Below are 23,121 nucleotides of genomic sequence, written 5' to 3'. Positions count from 1 at the left end.
ACGACTTGGCGGAGAAAGTAACTTCGGATGTGTTGGAAACAGCAAGAGAATCCAGGGAGGAGCCTGCCGATGGGACCGAATTGCTGTGAGCTCAGGACAAAGCTTGGACAGATGAGGACGTTGCTTCTCATGGATGAACAACAAAAGTCGTTTCTTGGGATGGAATCGGCTCCGACTGTGTGAAGTTTGTTGAAATGGCAACAGAGGATTTAGAATATTCTAAAAACTTAGTTGATGAAGCAGAGCCAGGGTTCGAGAGGGTCGACCCCAATTGTCTAAGTCCTACTGGGGGTAAAATGCTCTCAGCATTGCAGGTGGCAGAGACATTTTCATAAAAGGGAGGGCCAGTCAACGGGGCAAAAGCCGCTGTCGTCTTATTTTAAGAAATTGCCACGGCCATCCCCAACTTCCGCCACCGCTACCCTGAGTCAGCAGCCGTGAGGGGCTGGACCCTCCATCAGTGAAAAGATTACGACTCTCTGAAAGCACAGGTGATGTTTAGCATTTGGTAGTAATGCAGTATTTTTTACTTAAGGCATGCACGCAATTTTTTAGACATCATGCTTTGCACACTGGGTAGACTACAGTATACTGGAAGCTTATACGCACTGAGACACCAAACAAATTCACTTGATTCCCTTTACCAAGATACTTGCTTTCTCGAGGTGGTCTGGACTCAAACCCTCCGTATCTCTGAGGTAATGCCTGTATTAAAAAAACTGAGCGTCCGAATTCGGCTCAGGTCATGATCTCGCGGTCCGTGAGTTCGAGCCCCGCGTCGGGCTCTGTGCTGACAGCTCAGAGCCTGGAGCCTGCTTCGGATTCTGTGTCCCCCTCTCTCTCTGACCCTCCCCCGTTCATGCCCTGTCTCTGTCTCAAAAATAAACAAACGTTAAAAAAATAAAATAAAATAAAAACTGAGGAAGAAAAATTCAGGATAGAAAATCATCGTATCTTAGGATAATGGGACAAAAATAGTACCCGGTTTCTGGCAACTTGCTGTCTGGATTTATCTAATTTTAAAGACTGAGGAGATTTTAAGGACACAGCTAATCCACTCCCCTCATTTTACAGGTAAAGCAGCCGAGGGCCTGTGAGGGGAAAGAGCAAGCACAACCAGATCGGAATTCGGGCTTCTTCGTGCACGTCTGCAGCCTTGTCAGGGCTTCGTTGAAGATGTGATTTCTCTTTAAATCCTAAGGTACATATTTTAGATTCGTTCCTGCTGATATTAAATTAACTCCCCAAAAAAGAAAAAAAAAACTATCCTAATATGCTTCTTAAAATAAAGCGGTATTTCAAGGAATTATGTGGTCTACATTTGTACCAACATTCTTTCAGAAACCTTTTAAAAACCTAGATTTCTGTGTCCATTAAGACATTCTTTTTGGATCAGAATCTTGGTGGGGTGTGAGAATTTGCATTTTTATCAAGTTTCCCAATAAAGTTTGAGAACTAGCTGATTAAACTATAATGTCCTTGAGACCAGAAATTGTGTATTTTTTCTTTCTCCTTCTTCTTCTTCTGCTTTTTTTTTTTTTTTTTTTTTTTTTTTTTTTTTTTTTTTTGTATTCCCATCTGTTCCAGCCAGAATTTTAGGCAGGCACTTTTCACTCAGTTAACTCTTATTGAATTGCACTATGGTGAAATCAAATTATGGCAAAATGTTTTGATTATATAAAAATCTGCGAAGCACATGTATGGATGAATCATTTCCAAAGATATCATTTATAAAATTTTATCTGAATTAGAAGCATAATTCTCTTGCCAGATATATTTCTCTTTCTGGAGAACACATATGAGATAGAGAGAGATTGGGGAAAATTTGCCTTTAGGGAAATGGAATCCGGTTGAACAGAGACGGGGGCAAAGCCCAAATAGCAGGCCAATTTTGAAAAACGTTAGTTTGGATATTGTTATCCACTGCTGCCTAACAAATTATCCCAAAACTTGGCAGCTGAAAACAAACAATTCTTTTCTTAGACAATTTCTGAGGATTAATAACTGGGAACAGTTTGACGAGATGGTTCCAGCCAGGCTTTCTCAAGAGGTGCAGTCACCATGGCTGTGTTTTAACTGCATTAGGTTGCATGAGGCATGGTGGGGCCCAGCTCAGATCCAGAGAGAGGAACTGGAAAGGGTTTTGGATTTTTGTTACTCCCAGCTTCCTGGGGAGAACACAGTGTGCCGTGCAGGGCCACTCAGGGAAGGTGAGTCCCAGGGCTGAAGGAGAAAGAACTGAGGGTGAGGGCCTTCACTGTGCTTTTCGAGGGAAGGGATGAGTGAGGCAGGTTTAGCAAGATTGGCCAGTTTAAGTTATTTCACTGGGTTGTGGGCATCCGGGCTGTCCCTGGTTTTCTGGTACCTGGTTCTGATGTATTTAAGGTAGGTGTATAGTGTTGCAGTGAGTGAGATTTAGATAGGGGGGTAGTTGAGATGTAGACATAATGGGCTGCTTGAGAAAGGGACAGATTGGCTTCTAGCTAGGACCCCAAAACTTGCTCAAGACAGCGTTTTTACAATGCCATTACGGTGGGCCAGGGCTGATAGTCTTCTAAGGACTTGAAGAGGGCCAGAGGGGCCGCTTTTGGGTAGGCTCACCCACATGGCCGTTGGCCATGTCAAGTTTCAGTCCCTAAAATGGATAATGGCAGGAGGTCTCAGCTCCCCATTGCATGAACTTCTCCACAAGGGGGCTTGATTTGCTTAACAACATGGCAGCTGAAGTTCCCCGGGAGAAGTGATTCAAGAATGAGAGGGGCAAGGAGTTATGCATTTGATGAGTATTACAATTCCTTTTGGGGGGGGGGATATAAAAGTCATGGTTGCAGAAAAGAAAAAAAGGTCATCTCCTTTTATAATTTTCTTATGAAATCATAAAGTAAACTCTAGAATGACACTATGGATGGTGATTATATAAAATCATTATGTAAAATGATTTTCCTAAGCATATCTTCATGTTTGTTCATTCATTCAACAGGTCTTAATAGACCTCCTATTATGTGCCAGGCCCTGTGGTAAGCATTCGGTACATACGAGTTAACAAGAGTACCGGTACTCACGGAGTTTATGTTCTGGTTCAGGAGAAAAAGTTCCATTGAGGGGCGCCTGGGTGGCTCAGTCGGTTGAGCGTCCGACTTCAGCTCAGGTCACGATCTCACAGACCGTGAGTTCGAGCCCCGCGTCAGGCTCTGGGCTGATGGCTCAAAGCCTGGAGCCTGCTTCCAGTTCTGTGTCTCCCTCTCTCTCTGCCCCTCCCCCATTCATGCTCTGTCTCTCTCTGTCTCAAAAATAAATAAACGTTAAAAAAAAAAAAGAAAGAAAAAGTTCCATTGAAAGATTAGGATTAATGTGTATCAAACTTAAAGTTGAATTACAATGAAAAATTTCCTGCTAAGGTGAAAGTGGACAAAAAATATAGAACAATCCTTACAGAAGTCTTTCTGGAGGAAATGGCAACCGGCCTTTGAGCCGGAATCCGAACAATGAGCTGTGAAAGCGATGAGGAAATCAGACCCCCCGTAATTGGTTGAACTTTACATCATGTATTTTGATAGTTAAGTAATCTCAACGAACAAACACATCCTCAGTGGTTTACTGTCTCAGAAAAATAATATCACCCTTTTGAAGATCTCCAGTATTTTATTCCCTCGTCCCATTTATAACTCCGATAAACTTAAAGATTTTAGGGGACAAACACGATGGCTTTTTCAGTATATTATCAGAATTTCTCACTTTTGCTTACTGAGCGTTGTGGGGCGTGTGCTCCCCTGCTGGCCACAGAGAAAATGTGGGAAATCCTGTTAAGTTTACACGTTCCAGAAAGCCTGTCATTTCTATGGGCTCAGGGTACTAAGCACTGGCAGGCCGATCCCTGGACAGGGACTCATTTGTACCTTCCATCGCTGCAGCTACGGGACAAAGTCTTTTTTAAAAAAACACTGACTCTGTGGTGTGTTTCCACAGCAACGAATGGGGAAAAGGTTGTGTTTCTTGTGGATGGAATAGCAAGCGTGGATGCCTGTAGTAGGAAGGAAGCGGGCATATAAGAAAAACAAAAAGAATCATTTATCTGGATAGGAGAAAGCTTGGGACAATGTGATAGGAAGGAAGCGCGGAGATGTATAAAGCAGAAAAACCAAGTAAGATCTAATGCATAGGGTGATACTGGGGTGCCTGGGTGGCTCAGTTGGTTAAGTGTCTGACTTTGGCTCAGGTCACGATCTCGAGCTCCATGAGTTTGAACCCCGTGTCGGGCTCTGTGCGGACCGCTCAGAGCCTGGAGCCTGTTTCCGATTCGGTGTCTCCCTCTCTCTCTGACCCTCCCCCTGTTCATGCTCTGTCTCTCTCTGTCTCAAAAATAAATAAACGTTAAAAAATAATTAATGTATAGGGTGATACTCAATCCCATTTTGCCCAGGGCTATCCTGGTTTACACTAACTTCCTCAGCATAATTATGAATAGTGCTCGCTAATCAATCTTGAAAGGCTCCTCACTGGGTGATACATTTTATGATCACACTATGTGTGTTAAAGATTTTGGTCTGTATCTGAATAAGGATAGGAAGCCACTGAGTTTTTTGGACATAGAGTAACATGAGTATCAGATTTGTGTTTTGCACATATGTCTCTGACCATATCGAGTAGAATAAGTTAGCAAGGGGTCATAGAGTGAACAGGGAGACAGTGAGTCTCTTGCTGTAGTTCGGGCTACCTACGGAAGCTCGAGCTAGACTAGTGGCAGTGAAGATGGACAGAAGACATGGGCTGTCCCCTCTGCCTTGCAGTCCTTCTTGAAGCTCTGGTCAACTGGTCTTTTCTCTTTCTATGACCAATACACGACTTGCTCATTCTCTCCTAGACGGGGACCCCACTGCCAGTTTCAGGCATCTTCCTCCTTACCCTCAGCAGAAGTGACTCCCTTTTCCTTGAAAATTAAAACCAGTGCACCGGAACTCCATTGTTTAGCGAGAAGATCTCCAAGTCTCCTTAGAGCTGTACGAAGCCTCTCTTCTCAGCTTATACCATGGGAGGTATCACTCCTTTTATTCAAAGCCAATAAATCCACTTCTGATTGGGATCCTGTAAATTAGCCTTTCTCCTGACACGGCACTTAATGTCTTGGTTTTGGCACCTGTCGCTCGCTGGTTACCCAATCCATTCTGGTTTCTTCTCTTGCCCTTTCCTGAAAGGGCTCCTTCCTGAGGACACCAATAATACTTATGTCACTGAATCCAACAGACCTTTTCCAGGCCACATCTGACTTGACCTCTCAGCAGCTTTTGTCGTTGTTCACTCTCCCTTCTTGGAATCATCACTGACACCGACATCTTTCCACTTTTTCCCTTCTGCCTCTTTAGCAGCTGTTATATGTTGATGTCCTTCAAGCTCCTGGACCACCCACTCTTCTTACTCTTTCCTTCCCACCCATACAATCTTGTACATGATTCTGTCTTTATTTTTTTTTTCAACGTTTTTATTTATTTTTGGGACAGAGAGAGACAGAGCATGAACGGGCGAGGGGCAGAGAGAGAGGAAGACACAGAATCGGAAACAGGCTCCAGGCTCCGAGCCATCAGCCCAGAGCCCGACGCGGGGCTCGAACTCACAGACCGCGAGATCGTGACCTGGCTGAAGTCGGACGCTCAACCGACGGCGCCACCCAGGCGCCCCCATGATTCTGTCTTTAAAAGAAATCCGTAGATTGTTCCTTTCCCACATTTATACAGCCAGGTCAAGGTAATCAAATGTTTTTTGTGCCTTGAACACAGGACAAGGAGACTATACAAGTATTTATGTCAACGCCACCGAATGATTTGTACATCATTAACTGAGCTGCATACGAAAGGAACTATGACTGTGACAGACTTCTATACTGATGATCTGGTGTGGATAAAAAAAAAAAAAATGGCCTTGGAGAAATAGCTATACACCCAAGCTGGAAGAAGAGGAAGTGTTTCCAGAAAACAATATTCTTTCCTTTTCTCATCGCCTCCTCGTCCTCCACCACCTCTGCCTCTTTCTCCTCTTTCTTCTTTTTCTTTTTGGATTGACATTTTTTATTCATTCTAGCTAGGTTCATTGCTCAAGGTAGACGAGGGAACCAAACAAATAAAGCCCTTGTCCCCACGGAGGCTTATTGTACCTTCAAATGGTACAAGAAACACACATACAAATAAGCATACAATGTTACGTAGTAAGAAATGCTAAGAAGAAAATAAAGCCGATTAAGGAGAGGAGTAGCAGGAGCCCTGGAATGCTAATTTAGAGACCTCTCTAAGGGGTGATATTTGAGCAGAGACCAAAAGAAACTACAGAACAAAGCAAGAGAATTTCAGGCCAAGGGATCAGCGAGTGCTCTGGCCCAGGGACAGAGGAATGCTGAGTGTCATGAGAGACAGCAAGGAAGCCTGTGCTGCTAGCGTCCTACACTGGGAAATGTGAGACATGGAGATCTGCAGACGTAGCCAAGCACTACCCAACATGGCTTGTGGTCCCTGGGAAGGACACGGGATTATATTCTTGGTGTGATGGGAAGCCATGAGGGTATTTTGAGCAGAAATGGAAAAGACCTGAACTGTGTTTCCAAAGAATTTCTCTGACAGAGAATAAGCTATGGTGAAACAAGATCGACACCAGGAAAACCACAGCAGGATATAGAAGTTAGTACCTTTGTTGTGATGGAAAAGTCCCAAGCATGACGATAGGTAGAGATCAGAAGGGGATTTCACTGGAATGTGGCGTGCAAGGAGCAGAGAGACCATGGAAGTTTCACTCATGTGGTTGTGTGCAGGGATTGCGCTTGACTATTCCACAGATGAGAGGTCCTTGAAGACAAGAGGAAGGAAAGAATGCAATAGAACTGAATAGCACGATTTCACAGGGAAAGGTGTTTTTCAAGAACAGGAGGTATAATCATAGAACCAATGATAGATTTTATGTGAAATTGTGCCAAGAGATCAGAGGCATACTCAGCAATGGCATTTCAAAAGTGAGCAAAATTGAGGAGAGATTTAAATGATGCGCGATGTTGAGATATGAGTAGCGCTGGCTGTTTATAACATACACTTCCCTGGGAGGAAGAAGAGACAGAGTTGGGACCATTTACTTAGATGCTAAGAGCTGAGTCACAGGTTAAAAATAAATCCAGTTATGTTACTGTTTTATTAAGTACATTTGCTAATCTTTTTTTCACGTAGTATATTTAAATTAGATTAAATTTTAGGGTTCTTTTTTCTTGAAAAACGAAAAAAATCCTATGGAACAGAATCTTTCTTTTTTTTTTTAACTTTTATTTATTTTTGAGACACAGGGAGAGACAGAGCATGAGCGGGGGAGGGGCAGAGAGAGGGAGAGACAGAATCCCCAGCAGGCTCTGTGCTATCAGCCGTGAACCATGAGATCATGACCTGAGCTGAAGTTGGACACTTAACCCTCTGAACCACCCAGGTGCCCCTATGTAAAAGAATCCTGGATAAAGAATGTTACAAACATTAGCCAAACATTAGACTTAGAACATCAAAAAGTGAATTCAACTCTGTTTTCTCTAAAGAAGAGATAAACATTAGGTTTAGTAACAGTTTTTGTTCCATAAATAATGCTACTTATAAGAAGTGAAGTTCAACTTCATGTGGATTAGCTTTTATTGTTTTCCTTAAAATCAATTTTAATACTATCTTTAACATCATTTGAAGTCAGCATTTATAGTATTTGTGCATATGTTATTGACTCTTCTGTCATTAGTAAGTATACCACACCAAGGGATAGGAATACCAATTTAACAGAAAGATTTGAAGACCGCCAAAGTTCTCTTAACTTGTGGAAAAGTATTGGCCTTGCTCTGCGGTAAGTTATCATTAGAGTCACTGCCACAACCTAGTAACTCATGTTCTGAGAGCCGATCAGGATCCTGATTTAGAGAGCATGCTAAGGAGAGCATCTCCGTGCCGAGGTCAACAGGAGAAACGAAAGGTCATGTGTCAACTCGAAATTTTGAAATCATTTTTCACTTACCTCTTGTTTGTATTCTCCTTTTGGAAAGTTACAAACCTTCTCTTATTTATTTACTTATTTACTTATTTATTTATTTACTTATTTATTTATTTTTGTGGAAGTACAAAGAACATTTACCATGGCAAGAACTTTACCCTAACGGGGAACCATTTCTTTTGAACTATGATGTTAGTTACAGAATTCCTACCTCTCATGAAAAGCAATGAGCTTCTTGAAGATGTGTGCTTGTCCTTCTACCTTTGAATTGTTCTTCTGTGTTACAAAGTAAGTAAATTCAGTAATTCAAAACTTCTCAAATATACAATTTAAAGTGCAAGTCTTAGAGAATTTAAAAATGGATGCAAAGGGTTTCTTTTTTTTTTTTATTCGTTTAATTAATTTCTATTATTCTTTCCCAATTCCATTATCTTTGCATTTCATACTTGTGCTATGAATAGTATTATGCAATGCCCATTTAATTCGGACTCATTTTTGCCACCTAAGTGTGTATTATTTTTTAAAGCATGAAACCCGGTATAGTTCAATGGCTTCACGTATTTCATCCCAGTCTTTTTAAGTTACCACTTAAAATTTTAAAGCCTTTGCATTGTATAATCAAAGTAAAGAAAGAAACAACCATAATTTCCTCATTTCTAAACATATATTCTTGTGTTTCTATATAAAATACTAGTTAATTTGTACTCTAACTGAATACATGATCTATACATTGTTGATTTAATTATAAACACTTTTTGTGAAGATCTTAGAGTTTGGGATATCAATGGAATTAAATATATTGAAAAAAGTCAGGTGTATCAGCAACAAATCAAATAATTCTTCAGACACCCTTGAAGAAAACCTCACCCATACATATATATTTTCTTTTTAAAATTAAATATAACTCTTTACTTTTAAGACTATTAGCTTATGCCAAAATTGCATAGATTACTTAGAGGTAAGGGAAAGAACTTCCTGAAATAGATTTAGTTTTTAAAAAGTGCTTCCCGGGGTGCTTGGGTGGCTCAGTTGGTTAAGTGTCTGACTTCGCCTCAGGTCATGATCTCACCATCCTTGAGTCTGAGACCCACATCAGGCTCTAAACCTGGAGCTTGCTTCAGATTCTGTCTCTCTCTTTCTGTCCCTCCCCAACCCTTGCTCTGTCTCTTCTGTCTGTGTCTCTCTCAACAATAAATAAACATTATTTTTTTCAAGTTCTTTCATATAACTTCACCAGTTGGCTGACATTCTGTGACTATGGTCCTCAACTTTGCCCACATAAAGAACTTAAAAAGAAAATAATCTAAAATTAAATTTACGAAATAAGAATCATGTAGGGGCCCCTGGATGGCTCAGCAGGTTAAACATCCAACTCTTGATTTCAGCTCAGGTCATGATGTCATGTTTTTTTGAGATCAAGCCTCGTGTTGAGCTCTGTGCTGACAGCTAGGAGCCTGGAGCCTGCTTCGGATTCTGTGTCTCCCTCTCTCTCTGCCCCTCCCCTGATTGCACTCTGTCTCTCTCAAAAAAAAAAAAAAAGTAAACATTAAAAAAATTTTAAAAAAGAATCACGTATATACATATATACATATATCATGCTCGTTCAAATATTTCTGTAATTTCAAAGAATACATAAAATATCTAGATTTGCTATCTATATTTATATAAAAAAAGCATTCATTCTCTTTGTCTTTCTATTTTTTTTTTTTTACTTTGGGAATTTTTTTTTTAACATCTTGAGTATATTTGTGTGTAAGATAATTAAAACAGATAAAATGCATTCTTGAGAAGAATGTACTGCATTGCACCCAGGAACTTTGTGGAACCCTTAGGTGGAGGCCTGGGAGAGAAAAACTCCCTTGGGAGGACTAATTCAGTACCATCGGTGTGCGAATTCATGTATATCGGCGGCAAATTCCTGGAAATTCCTCAATAGCAGATCTGAACAGGATGGTAAATATTGCCGAAAGCTGCTTGGTTTGTTTGTTTGTTTACTCAGTTATTGGGCAGCCGCTCTGTTACTTGTTCCCTACAAAATGCATCAAGCTGTGGAAACATGAAGGTCATCAGTCCCCTGTTGACATTGGCAGAAAAAGAGATTCTTGTTCAGGAATCTGTTTTTCTGTCTTGTGTCTCTTTCTTTCCACGGCCTCAATCCCCACCCCTCTCCTACTGTGTGCTAAAGACAGATAAGAAGTTATGGATTCTCAAGCATTTCAATATATGTATTTAATGTTGTTGCTTATAAAATGTTAATAAATTAGTTTTTATGCCTCAAATATCTGGCCTTTAAAAATTAAATTAGCGTAGCTATTGCTGAATAAATTGTCAGGGTGGAGTACATTCCATGCGCCTGTGTGTGTGTGTGTGTGTGTGTGTGTGCCTGCGTGTATCTTACCAAAATTCCTGAAAGAGTGTATAATTCAATTTTCCTGAATTCTGTCTTCTGGTACATTGGTTCTCTGGATCTGCAAAGCTGAGAACAGGACTCAGGACCACAGCCAGCTGCTGTCCCTAGATAACATTTCTACCTTGCCTCTCTTTAACTATAACACAGTTTACAATTTTAATCTTCCTGGCAGAGGGTTTTCTGCATTCAGTTTCCACAGAAATTTAAAATAGAAGGAAACAGTAAAATTTTAATATTTATTCTTACTTTATATCTTCAAGATAAGTGTTAAATGCTTTTGTTTGTACATAAATTTTTCAGATTCATTGTCATTCATCATGTCTAAGAGTAAACGACAATGCATATATTAGAAAAGCCTGTTTTCCTAGAGAATCTTCCTTATATCTGTTTTAAAGTTTTATAATGCGTTTAAAAAATATGGACTTTCTCTACCTATAAAAAATATAGCCAAATGTTATTGGATGCTCTGTGAAATTTCTTCGTCTATGGAATATTAAAGTAAGAGGTAGATTTATTAGCCATCATTTCGATCAGTATCTATTGTGCATTTGCCTCATGTGCCTGGCATCGGGCTGAAGTATAAAATGACCCATGTTTGAAGTTACAGGACGTGAAGTGCTGAATCACTTGATAAAAAACACCTATAAAGTTTCATGGGAAACTGAATATTCTAATTTTATTCTAGATAAGCCTCACTAACTTTGACTAAATTGACTCATTAATTTAAACTAACAATCTGACTGAATATTTTTCACTGTTAAATGGAACAGACTTTGGATTAAATAGTTCTAATCATTCAATCACGGATACCAAACAATATAAATTAGGTTATATATTATGATTATATATATATATATATATATATATATATATATATATATATATTACATATTATATTATGAGATGTATATATATTATATTATATATTATTACTGAAATGTCCATTATAACACTACCCAACCTTGAATATGGAATTACTGACGGTTTTCTGATGTTTCAATATTGCCAAATGGCTTTTATATTGCATTAGCAATATTTCAATAAGAATTAAATGGATTGAATAAGAAAATATGGCCAGTTTTGAATTCCATAACAGATTTATTTTGAAAACTACCTTTGGAAAGCAGATTAGCCAGTTTTATGGGGCAGGGATGAGGGGCAGAGAGAAAAGGCAGAGAATCCCAAGCAGGCTCCACACTGCCAGCACAGAGCCGGAAGCGGGGCTCGAACCCACAAACCATGAGTTCACAACCTGGGCTGGGAAATCAAGAATCGGACCCTCAACCAACTGAGCCACTCAGGTGCCCCTAAACTGAGTTTCTTTTTAACAGTTACATTAGGACTACTGTATGTAGTCCACACTATCCAAACCAAAGGCTAAAATTTCTGGAACCATGCTGATATTATTTAAGAGTGAAAAAAAATATCTGAGGTCTCACAGGGAAAAAGAACATTCAGATACTTAAAAGATACAAACATTCTGGTATTTCACAGTGCAGTCAGGGGAAAATGCCACCTATGACCCAGAGTGAGTTGTTACCCTCTCTCAGCTACAGTTTTGTCAACCATGAAAATAAATGGGTCTATCAATAAATACTTAAGGTAATTATGTAAGGTAAAGTACAAATAGAAGCGCTTAGCAATGATCTTGGCAAACTGGGTGCATTTTGTAAATGTTCGTCCTTTATCACACACCCCTTAGAATCAATGCATAGTTTATACATCTATGTCAGTAGATTAAGAATATATGAGTAAAAGAGAATATGAGATAACGTTTCTTCTGACCACATTCAAAAGGGATATTGTACCCTGAATACAAAAAGGATACTGGAAATTGAAGTCCCGGCTTTCTCAGTGAACTGTATCAATTTTGTCAAGTCATATATTTCATAGGATCTTAAGTTTTTCTCCTCTGAGAAGTGAACCATTTGGGTCACCTGATGCCAAAGTCCCTTTCAGTTTTATGGAATCATATTTATTAGTAATAAATGTATATTTCTCGGTAGTTACTTATATTTGCTTCTTAGAATATGAAGGTATAATTTAATTCTTATTTTTTGTATTCTTTAAAACATGATTTTTGTTTTATGAAATTTAAAAAATCAGATTTACATAATGTAGCTCAGAAGTAGGTAATCCATCCATTCGGTGTTATTTGGAGCTAGCCTGAATAATAATATAAAAAAATCAGCGTCCTCCTTTTTCCTACTTTTTATATAGAGTCATGCTATCATACAGTCATTTTGTAATGATTTCCTCAGGTTTCTTCCAAAATGAAACCAGTTGAAATATGATGATAGTCTCTGTTCTGTCCTCAGAGATGGAGTAGCTTATTTTTTTAAGTCTTTATTGAGAGAGAGAGAGAGAGAGAAAGAGAGAGAGAGAGAGAACACAGGAGTAAGCGGGATAGGGGGAAAGATAAGGAGAGAAAGAATCCCAAGCAGATTCTGCACTGCCAGCATGAAGCCTGACTCAGGGCTTGAACCCACTAACCATGAGATCATGACCTGAGTTGAAATCAAGATTCAGACGTGCTTAACTGACTGAGCCACCCAGCTTCCCCTCAAGTAGTTTATTTCTTCAGCACGTGTTTTAAGAGTATCCTCTCAGGGTGCCTGGGTGGCTCAGTCCATTAAGCATCAGTCTTCCAGCAGGTCATGATCTCATGGTTCATGGGTTTGAGCCCCGCATCGGGCTCTGTGCTGACAGCTCTGAGCCTGGAGCCTGCTTCGGATTCTGTGTCTCCGTCTCTCTCTGCCCCTCCCCTGCTCATACTCTGTCTCTCTATCTTAAAAAGAAATAAACATTTAAGAAAAAGAGTATCTCCCCAATATTTACCCTGACTTAGAATTGCGGGACAGCTTTCCTATCTCCTTTATCAAGTAAAAGAAAGCTAGCAGCAAAGTACTTTAGCTTCCTCTCTTAGTTTACTTTTACTTTACTTTACTTTACTTTTACTCTTACTTTAGCTAACCTCTCTTAAGACCCTACCTGCATCTGTCCTATCTTTGCACTGCTTCCTCTGGTCCCAGAGCATCTTCCTTTCAGGACAAATCATTATCTGTGCTCTTGCTCAATTACATCTCTAGGATTTCATTGGTTATTTCCTCCTTCTCTAGTGGGACACAGTAGTGCGTTTGTTAAGAATCCAGATCAAATTCCGTCACCACGACTAGCTGTGTGAACTTGGGCATATTATTTGCAATTCTGTTTCTTCAGTTGTAAAATATGATAAAAATATAACTTCACTGATACGGCATTTGGTGAGCATTAAATGAGAGACTTATAAAGTACTTAGAAAGATATTCGATAAATATTGGCCATCACTCTGTCCTTGACCTTTCCCTCTCTAACAGATCCATAACCTGAACATGTAAGCATAGAGTTTCTTCCACCGTAAAAGTGGTATCACTTTGCTTTTTCTTTCTCATTTGGACACTGCCATTCTTGTTGTTGTTGTTGTTGTAGTTTTTATTCCCATCTAAGTTGATGAAGACTTTGCATTTACTGGCTTCACCTAATCGACCACAAAGTCCTACCAATTTTACCACCAACTTCTTTCCTTTAAAAATAATAATAATAATAATAATAATAATAATAATAATAATATCTATGTATTTCTGAGAGATAGAGAGACACAGCGTGAGCAGGGAAGGGGCAGAGAGAGAGGGAGACATAGAATCCAAAGCAAACCCCAGGCTCAGAGCTGTCAGCACAGAGATGGACGCAAGACGTGAACTCACAAACTGTGAGATCATGGCCTGAGCTGAAGTCGGGTGCTTAACCAACGGAGCCACCCAGGCGCCCCTGCCACCTCTTTCTAAAAGTAATCTCTGCTCTCTGGGTCACTGCTCTAGCTCCTGCTTCTGTTATCCCTTATCTAGTCTAGGCCAAGAGCCTCATACCTGCTTTGAAAATGTGCAATTTTATCCTAAAGAAATACATAATTTAGTAAAAGAAAAAAGAGTCCTAAGAAAAGGAAGATACGGCCACATGCATCTACAATGATGTAGAGTTAATTAATAATTAACGTTGGCACCTTAGGGGGGCCTGGGTGGCTCAGTCGGTTGAGCATCTGTCTCTCGACTTTGGCTCAGGTCATGATCTCACCTTTCATGGGATCGAGCCCTGTACCGGGCTCTGTGCTGACAGCATGGGATTTTCTCTCTCTCTCTCTCTGCCTCTCTTTTCCCCTCTTTCTCAAAACAAATAAATAAATAAACTTTAAAAAAGTTAGCACTTTATAAGGTTTGGTGACCTTCTATTACTTGGCAATTTTGAAAAAAGAAGTATGACAGATTCAACTACTGGAAATCATTCCATATTAATTGTTTATTTAGTAAGTCAGGAGGCAAGCTTGGCTGGTCGGATAGCATTCTTCATTAGGGAGACACAGGGCTTCCAAAATTTTTAATGCAATTATCCCCTTAGAACTAGCAACATTTATCTTGTTTTTATTTTTCTACATTAAATAATATTTATTTATTTAGTAAATAGAGCATTTTTTTTTTGGTAAAAAACAAGCTTTCGTAACTCTTTACCATAGCATACAGTAGTGAAGAGAAAAAATGGTTAGCCTTCACCACAGGAAGATTAATGGATGGTAAATAAATTATGGTTTATTTGTTGCATTTTGTTGTATTGTTGTATTTTGGTTGTGATTCGTTGTAAAGAGTAATTTCAACTGACTTTGAAGATGGATCTTTTGTAATATTAATGGCTGCCTCAATGTCAGATGTATATTTAGATTTTTAGGTCTTGCATTTTACTCAAATGCCTTAAGATCATCATTCTATTTCTATTTATTGGTTCACACACAGTCACAAAAATTCTTAAAGTTGGTGCTGTATATCCACTGACCGTCTTTTTCTGCTTCTATGCAGTAAGACTTTGAAATATAAATTTATCTTCCAACACTCTTGTAAAATGGCTGTGTTGTATTAAATTAAGTCATTTTAATTCTCCTGTCTTTCTTGAGTAATGTGATAGCACCTCTCCCTGATCTTGTCCTATCCATCCCTTTATTATTTTGTTTGATTTCTTAATGTTTTCATCCTCATGTTCTCAAAATCTGGGTCAAAAAAGAAGACTAGGCAATTATTTTCTAACACAAAATTTAACATTTCTAAACTTTAAATCATAAATACATCCTTCCAACTGCCATATCTTTCTGTTTTTTCAATAGATCCAGGGATCGCACATTATCACAGAATGGATGTCAAATGATCAAACAATACATTCCCAGCACCTTCAGGCAAGGATGGAGGGGGGTGGGGGCTGAGCCATTTAGATAGGTAGGAAAGAATCCAGAGTGCATGGACTTCATGCAGAGTCAAGGTCAGGCCCATTTTAGAAGCTGTTCCTGACAGAAAACCAGGAACCATAAAACCATCCCACCAAGGAAGTACCACTCAAGGACAATTGGGAGGTAACTGAAGCGAAGACAATAAACAATGCGAAGAAACAAATCATGGTGTTCAGGGAGATGACAGACTGCTGAGGAAGACAAAGAGCAGAAATTCAAAGTGCACTCCAAGTACACAGAAGCTATTCCTTGGTTATGAGCAACTGATGGCAATCACTACAGTGTGAGAATGCCACTTACGTTGTGCTTTAGAGAAGAGAAGCACTCAGAACTTAAAAATACAGCGGATGTTGAATCACTATGCTGTACACCTGAAACTAATATAATATTTGACGTCCATTACTCCTCAATAAAAAACAGAAAAGAAAAAAGGAAACAAAACAGCTGATACCAGTTGTAAAGCGAACCCGCCACTTACAGCCAAAGACAGAATTTTCTATAAATGACAGCAAATATTCTCCTCATTTGGTATTCTTAGTAGGAACAACAAAATCTACTCTAGCAAGATTGAAAGGCAAGTTTTTGCCAAAGGCAATTGGTGAGCTTGCAGAATTTCCAGAAAAGGCAAGGAACCAGGCTTATTGCTACTCAGTCCAGAACAGTGGAGTCAAAATCTGTGCCCAAGCACATTGTGAGGCTGTTCTAACAAAACGCTGTCACTATCACTTGCCATTGACAAGGCTACAGACTAGCTTCCAAAGAACCAGGCATTGTACCATTGTGCTTGTGCACCTATCAATCGACCTGTCTGTGGCCATCACCTCCTGCCACCCTTCCTCATACCCAGTTCCCATTTGAGTGAATCTAATTGGTATAACTAGGTAATGTACCTTCTCACTCCCAATAAGGAAGTGTGGAAATTTAGTATTTGGGTGTCCACTTTGAGAGGGTGGCACATACAATGTATGAAACAAAATATTGAGTGAAGTTTCAACAAATGCTGGGCATAAGTGGAGAGTCAAGTATAACATATGGCTTCCTTATTCCTGAAACAGGGAAACATTCATTCTTGTGAAAGGTGTCCATAAAGGGGCACCAAGTGGACAGAAGTCAACCTAGCTGTGAGCAAGAGAGAAGTCAACGTAAACTAGAGTAGCGGTCCTGAGACTTCACTGTGCATGGAAATCCCATGAGGGCTTGTGAAAACACACATTGCTCATGGGGCACCTCAGTGGCTCAGTTGGTTAAGCATTTGACTCTTGATTTTGGCTCAGGTCATGATCTCACTGTTTGTGGGATCCGGTCCCATGTCGGTCTCCACACTGATAGTGCAAAGCCTGCTCAGGATTCTCTCTCTCCCTCTCTCTCTGCCCCTCCTCACTCGTGTTGTCTCTCTCTATCTTAAAATAAATAAATAAACTTAAAGATAAAAACACAGATTGCTCAACCCCGACCCACAGCTTCTGCTTCAGAGGATGGGGAAGTGAGGGAGATTCTACAGTTCCAACAAACTCCCGGGGACCTTGATGATGATAATCCCAGGACAATATTCTGAGAACCACTGGACTTCTAGATCACAAATATGTCCTTCAGTTCTAGCTGGCTAACATTTACACAAATTCAGTCTTAAAGTTGAAATGAAAGTCCATAATAAAAAGCACAATATGAGTTATTGGTAATTTTATATTTTTAAAATGAATATACTTAAAAGTATGCATTTTTTTTTCAGGACAATTGTTAGAGCAGTTCTAGACTCACAGAAAAATTGAGAGAAAAGTACAGAGATTTTCCAGCTACCCATTCCTCCATACATGCAAACCCCTGCCCCCCACCCCGGCTCCCCGTTATCAACATCTGCCACCATACTGGCATGTTTGTTACAGTGGATAAACCCGTATTGATACATCATTGTCACCCAAAGGCAGTAGTTTACCTTAAGGTTCACTCTTGGTGTTGCATATTCTATGGGTTTTGACAAATGTATAATGACATGCATCCATCATTATAGTATCGCACATAGTAGTCTCACTGCCCTAAAAATCCCCTGTGCTCCACCTGTTTATTTCCCCCCAATCCTACCACAACAACCGGTGATCTTTTTACGGTCATACAGTATGCAGCCTTTCCAGATGGACTCATTTCACTTAGTAACATGCATTTAAATTTCCTCCATATCTTTTCGTGACTTGCCAGCTCACATATTTTAGTGCTGAATAATATTCCACCGTCTGGTGGTACCAAAGTTTACTTATCCATTCACCTACTGAAAGACATCTTCAGTTTGACAATGATGAATAAAGTTGCAATAAACATCCACGCGCAGGCTTCTGTATGACTTACGTTTTCACCTTTGAGTAAATGCCATTTACTCAAATGCCAACATCATTGTTGTTTTAATTTGCACCTCCTGGATGGCATGATGTGGATCATGCATCATTTTTCACTTAAACCTATTATCATCTGTGTGCACTCTGGGGTTAGAGAAGTCTTTCAAGGAATGACTGACGGTGTCTACCTGAACCAGATGGGTGCAATTGGACAGCGGCTTTCAGAATTCAGGAGGAAAAAAAGCACACCAGGCTCCTACTGGGTACATTAAATACCACAATATAAAACTTTAGAATAATTTGTTATTTAGGGTAGGTTTCAGTAACTTGTAAGAGAAGTTGGAGCCAGCATGCTCAAGTGTTAATTTTACAGATCTTATGAATTTTGGACACTGCATTATTGGGGGAGCAGGAATATTTAAAGACAATGCACCAGATGGAAATATATATGCTGTTACTATCACTTTTATATTTTGTAAATAAAAGCTCATATATCTATCTGAGATTCCCTAATGAAAATAACATTTATATCGACACATAATCTGCTTAAAAGGCACAGAAATCTGTGTCTAGGAACTAAAATCAGGGCACGATATAACAGAATATATCCTCAGTAGTTAACTATTATCCTTATTATTTTTTCTTCCCTCCAGCTTATGCAGTTCAGAAAGAGAAAAAAGAAAACTATTGTGGTGAGGATTGCTGCCTATGTTTTGATTGGCATTGGCACATATTATTATAATTTCCCTTTCTTTTTTCCAGACAGTAATGAAGCTTCAAAGTCACATGTGACTACTTGCCCATGAATATAATATTTCCTCTTTTTTCACAGACATTATTTTCCCGTTGTTAATTATTCCGAAATGAGTGCAACTGTTTCAAAGCCAAAAAATTCGCCATTAAAAAAAAAAAAAATCTCAGTAAATTTTGAGGTTTAAAAGTTGTTTTGTTCACAGGTTTGAGAGAAACATGCCATTTCTCAAGGCAGAGAATTCTCGATCAAATATAATTCTTACTGGATACATTTGAGTTTTCAATTAGGTACCTAGGCATAATAAATTATGCATTCATATTACCTATAGTGCCGAATTTCTGCACCTTGAGATAATGGTTAGCCCCTGGTGATAATTACACAACAGATGGTTCTTCATGAAGCAGAACAACACATATCATACAATTTAACCATGAAGAAAATGAAGAGAAGGGTTATAACAATAAATGGTAAAAGGCATCTGATTAAGGGACAGTGCCGTGCTGCATGTTGAGTCAGACACAAGTAAACATCCCCCTCGCCTCCAAACTTGGGTGATTTTCTAAAATTTTTTAAAAATGTTCATCCATTTTGGAGATATAGGGACAGAGTGTGAGTGAGGGAGGGGCAGAGAGAGAGGGAAACACAGAATCCGAAGCAGGCTCCAGGCTGTGAGCTGTCAGCACAGAGCCTGATGCGGGGCTCGAACTCATGAACCGTGAGATCATGACCCGAGCTGAAGTCAGACACCCAACGGACTGAGCCACCCAGATGCCCCAAGTTGGCTGATTTTCATAGCAGCCTCACAGGTAACAATTTAAACAAACCTCTCCTGAGCGTGTTGATCACCATATGCAGTATGTGCTCTGAAACTCCAATATTTTGTTTTAATCTGCTTCTTTCACATTTTCAAAATACGATCTTAGCTATTTTAGGTTACTAAAGCATGAACCATACCGTTTTTGACGTAAGGGATGCAAAAGGTATTTGTTTTGTTTGTGAGGCAAAGTCAAATGCCCTCTTTTTAACAGCATTGTTGAGGTAGGGGTCATTTACTGTAAAATTCACTATTTAAGGTGTCCAGCATTTTTTAGTGGTTTTATATCCACGGTGTTATAAAACATCATTATCCTCTGTCAACACCCCAAAAGAAACCTTGTTCCCGTTAGTAGTACATGCCCCTATGGCCACTCAACACTTCTCCCTTCCCACCTTTAAAATTTTTTTGTAAATTCATTTATTTATTTTGAGAGACAGAGAGAGAGAGAGAAATCAGGGGAGGGTCAGAGAGAGTGGAGGGAAAGAGAGAATCCCAAGCAGGCTCTGTGCTGTCAGCACAGAGCCCTACGTGGGGCTCGAACTCATGAACTGTGAGATCATGACCTGAGTCTAAACCAAGAGTCCCACGCTTAACTGACTGAGTCCCCCAGGTGCCCCTCCCCTCCCTGCTTCAGAGGAGCAACCGTATAGTTTCTGTTCTACAGATGTGTCTATTTTAGATACTGCATATAGATGGAATCATACAATGTTGCTGTGTTTTTGACTAACTTTTATCATTTGGCATACTTTTAAGGTTTATCCATGTTAGAGCATGTATCAATGCCTCACTTGTTTTTGTGGCTGAATAATGTTCCATTGTAGGGATAAATCAAATTGTATCTAGTCCTTAGCTGATATGCAGTTTTGGCTATTATAATAGTACAGCTATGAACATTAGGGTACAAGCATTTCTGTGGACATACGTTTCAAGTTTATTTATTTATTTTGAGAGAGAGAGAGACAGAAAGAGATACAGCATGCACACAAGTGAGGGAGGGGCAGAGAGAGAGAGGGAGAGAGAGAATCCCAGGCAGGGTCCTCACCAGCAACTCCGGGCTTGAACTCACAAACTGTGAGATCGTGACCTGAGCTGAGGTCAGACTCTTAACTGACCACCCAGTCACTCCTGGACATACGTTCCCAATTGTCCTGGGTGTATAACTAGGAGTTGAACTGGTGGATCTTATGGTGACTCTAGTTTAAAACTTTGAGGAAATGCCTTTTTTTTTTTTTTTTTGCAGAAGTCTCTGCAGCATTTTATATTTTCAACAGCAACACGGGAGGGATCCCATTTTTCTACATCCTCACCAACATTAGTTATTGACGGTCTTGGATTTTAGCCATCCTAGTGGGTATGAAGTGGTATCTCCTTGTGGCTTTAACGGGAATTTCCCGAATGACTAATAATATTGAGCATCTTTCCATGTACTTCCTATATACCATGCTTATAAATTGTATATTGTGTTTATTTGTATAATTTCTTCAGGTGACTACATCTTCAAATGTTTTGCCCATTTTTTGTCTTTCTGTTTCTGAGTTGTAAGAGCCCCCTATATATTCTAAATATGAGCCCCTTTTCAGATATACAAATATTTTCTCTCGTTCCATGGGCCTTTACTATGCTCTCTTGATGGTATTCTTTGAAGCAAAAAAGTATTTGATTTTGATGAAGTCAAATTATCTACTTTTTTCTTTGGTTGCCTCTGCTTTTTGGTATTGTTTCTAAGAAATCCACATCCAACTCAAGGCCTCAAAGATTTACTCCTCCACTTTTTTTCTAAGAATGGTACAACTTTAGAGCTTATCTTCAAATCAGTGATCCATTTGGAGTTAATTTTCATGTGCATATGAAATAGGGGTCCATATTAAATATTTTGCTTGTGACTATCCCATTGCCTCAGCCCCATTTGTTCAAAGGCTGTTCACATTCCCTGTTGAATTGATAACTGTATCATGAGAGATGAAGTATCAGGCTCTTATATAAGAGTTTATATGTAGAGAAGAGTGAGAAGAGAAGCTAAGGAGAAAATATGAAATGGCCGTGCACAATCTTGGCTTTTGTGTTCCCAGATGTAATCTTTTCCTTTTCCCTATTTTTAAAAATGTATTATTATTTTTTTAATTTTTCAATGTTTATTTATTTTTGACAGAGAGAGAGAGAGAGAGAGAGAGAGAGCATGAGTGGGGGAGGGGCAGAGAGCTAGGGAGACACAGAATCCAAAGCTGGCTCTAGGCTATGAGCCATCAGCACAGAGCCCGATGCAGGGCTCAAACCCACAAACCGTGAGATAATGACCTGAACCAAATTCAGATGCTTAATCGACTGAGCCACCCAGGTGTCCCAAAATTACCTGACTTTTTTAAACATTATTTTTAACAGTTATTTATTATTGAGAGACAGAGCATGAGCAGGGGAGGGACCAAGAGATGGAGAGACACAGAATCTGAAGTAGGCTCCAGGCTCTAAGCTGTCAGCACAGAGCCCGACGCGGGTTTGAACTCACAGACTGCGAGATCATGACCTGAGCTGAAGTTGGACACTCCACCGACTGAGCCACCCAGGTGCCCCAAAAATGTATTATCATTATCATTATCATTATCACTATCATTATCATTATCATTATTATTGGATTGCAGGAGGGCTGAAGCTTCGCAGCTGTGCTTCCCAGGTTTCTAAAGCGAGGTACAGTCAAAGGCAACAACAGAAGGCTATAAGAAAGCAGAAAAAGACCAGCTCCCACTTGGTTCTGGATGACATCTCTGCCAGCTGTCATATCTCCTTTAGGTTCCAGGTCCTGATGAAGAGAAGTGCCCTGATTCCATTTCTTGGTTCTGGTAATGCTGGAACTACTCCCTTAGTTCCAGTCACTGTGTTTTTTTCAGCCCAGAATCAGCAGCAGCTTTTTGCGTTTGTTAATCTTTAGGTTACCTCGTCCTTATTTGGAGTTTTAGCTCGCCCATGACTGATCTAAGCCATACCTTTTACTGAAATCCTTCTGCTTGAAAATTTAGAGTAGTTTCCTTTTCCTTGTTTTATTATTTTTAATTTTTCTATGTTTATTTTATTTTTGAGAGAGAGAAAGAGAGAGAGAGAGAGGATTTGAAGCAGGCTCCAGGCTCTGGGCTGTCAGCTCAGAGCCTGCCTGACATGGGGCTCAAACTCACAAAGAGTGAGATCATGACCTGGCGCTTAACCAACGGAATCACCCAGGCACCCCAAGAGGAGTTTTCTTTTCTTGTTTATTCTCTGATCATGTTGACCTCCCAGAAGTGAAATCAAAGGGCTAAGCTAGAAAGACATGTTTCCTCCTATGTTCATCAGACTTTTTTTATCCCACTTTGTGTCCAACAGCAAGACGGAGCCATATAAATTTTAACTCAGGCTCAATGGATCTACAGAGTTTGGTATTGATACTGTCCAGGGTTCAGGGATTGAAATAGTCTACTTTAAGACTAAGGACACTTACTTCTGTGTCAAGTCCTAGTTCAATTTCAACTTCATCTCTACTTCTTTCATGTT

The sequence above is a fragment of the Herpailurus yagouaroundi genome, unplaced genomic scaffold (assembly GCF_014898765.1).
Source record: "Herpailurus yagouaroundi ecotype Mexico unplaced genomic scaffold, PumYag 142, whole genome shotgun sequence".
Classification (NCBI taxonomy): Eukaryota; Metazoa; Chordata; class Mammalia; order Carnivora; family Felidae; genus Herpailurus; species Herpailurus yagouaroundi.
Note: the sequence above shows the minus strand (reverse complement) of the source record.